Here is a 2389-nt window from a genome sequence, read left to right as displayed (position 1 = left end):
GTTAGTATTATTTAGAATAGAGATATCTGATTTAATAATGTCTGTCAAGCATATAAAGTTGCTATGTTAAAGATAATGAGTTTCCTTTCATTACACAGGAAAAGATGGAAATAAAGAAATAAAACTACATAAACACTACTTAGTAAGTGCTAGATAACTAAGCCCTAGTCAAGCCACTTCAAACTCATAACTCTGTGCTGAGTAAGTCATATCTCCAGATGAGAAAATGAGCTCAAGTGCTTAAAAACTTTTCTAAGGACTTCTGGTTTCAGCTCCAACATGCAGAGCTTGGAAATTGTCTCCATATCCTTAAAACAAGAAAAAGCTGAACAAACTGAAAATCAACTACTTTTCTGGATTTGGAAATTAAACAACATGCTTCTAAATAACACGTGGGCCAAAGAAGAAGTCGCGAGAGAAATTTAAAAATATTTAAACTAAATGGAAATGAAAAATACAACTTATCAAAATCTGTGGGATATGGAGAAAGCAGTGCTTGTAAGGGGGATGTTTATAGCCTTAAATGCATAGACTAGAAAAGAAGGAAGATCTAAAATCAATCATCTAAGTTTCCACCTTGGGAAACAAGAGAAAGACGACCAATTTAAGCCTAAAGCAAGCAGAATAAAAAAAATAATAAAAATTGAGCTGAAATCAATGAAATTGGAAACAAAAAATCAATAGAAAAATTTAACAAAAGCAAAAGATGGTCTCAGAAAACGCATCAATGAAATTGATAAACTTCTAACTTAGCTAGCACAGGAACCAGAGGGAGGGAGGGAAGGAGGGGGAGGGAGGTAAGAGAGAGAGGGGGAGAAAGATAGAGAAGAAATAAAATATCAATATCAAAAAGCGGGGCCATGTACATTGGAAGGATAATAATAGAATATTATCAACAACTCTGTCCATAAATCTTGCAAAATGAACAAATTCCATGAAAGACACTGCCTAGTGTCTATCAAAACTCACATGCACAAAGATAATCTGCATAGGCTTTAATCTATTAAAAAATTAAATCAATAATTAGTAACCTTCGAGAAAAGAAAGCACCAGGCCCATATGTTTTACAGATTAAGTCTACCAAACATTTATGAGGTCAGCATTACTCCCATACCAAAACCAGATGAAGACATTACAAAGAAGGAAACTACACACCAGTATTTCTCGTGAACATAGATGCAAAAATCCTCAACAAAATGTTAGCAAATTGAATACACCAGTGTATAACAAGAATTATACACCATGACCAAGTGAAATTTGTTTCAGGCATGCAAGGCTGGATCAACATTAGAAAATCAACCAATGTAATCCATTATTTCAAGGCTAAAAAGAAAAATCATCTGATGATTATCAACTGATGCAGAAAAAGCATTTGACAAAATTCAACACCTATTTCTAATAAACCCAGTAAATTCTATATTTAATATGTTAAATAATAGTCTCAGCAAACGAGGAATAAAGGAGAACTTCCTTGATACAGAACGTCTACAAAAAACCTAAAGCTAACATACTTAATGATAAGAAACTGGGCGCTGTCCCTCTAAGACTGGGAACAAGGCAATGATGTCATCTGTCACCACTTCCAGTCATTGTTGTACTGGAATTCCTAGCTAGTCTAATAAAAAAAAAGAAAGAAAGAAAGAAAGAAAATACACATATTGGGAAGAAATGAAACTGTCTTTCTTTGCAGGTGACATGATTATCCATGTAAAAAATTTCAAAGAATTAACCAAAAAACAAACTAACAAAACCCTCCTGAAACTAATAAGCATGTATAGCAAGGTCACAGGACACAAGATTAATATGTTATGCCCTGGGTACTGTTCTAGGCACAGGAAATGCAGTTGTGAATGAAACAAGTTTCTGCTATCAAAGAACTCATGTTCTAGTGAGAGGATGTGTTGGCTTTTGGCTCCTGTGATGTAGTCATTCTAGTGCGTTGCACGGTTCCCCAAACTCATTCTAGTCCTTACATCTCTCCTAAATTTCAGACCTTCATTTCCAGTTCGTGGGCATTTTTCACAAAATGTCACAAGTCAACATAGTTAAACTCAACCCATAAAAAACTAGCTTCTTCTCTGGACTCCTTTATTTGGAGTTACTCAAAACCTGCTACTCACCTGCTACTCAAAACCACTTAGTTTTAATTCCATCCTCTCTCATGCACTTCTCCCCGCAATTAGTCTTCGCCCCCAGAAACTCTTCCTTTGCGATGTCTCGCTCGTCTCATTTAAAATAACATTCTTCACCCAGCTAATCTAAGCTCCTGTTATTACCTCATATCTGGTCATTTCACATTTTTAAACATCTGGATTTAAAAACAGCTTCCTAACTGCTCTCCTTCCTGATTCTTATCTCCTAATAGACTAGCCTTCTTAAACTCGCTCTT

The sequence above is a fragment of the Pteropus vampyrus genome, unplaced genomic scaffold, assembly GCF_000151845.1.
Source record: "Pteropus vampyrus isolate Shadow unplaced genomic scaffold, Pvam_2.0 Scaffold207, whole genome shotgun sequence".
Taxonomy (NCBI): Eukaryota; Metazoa; Chordata; class Mammalia; order Chiroptera; family Pteropodidae; genus Pteropus; species Pteropus vampyrus.
Note: the sequence above shows the minus strand (reverse complement) of the source record.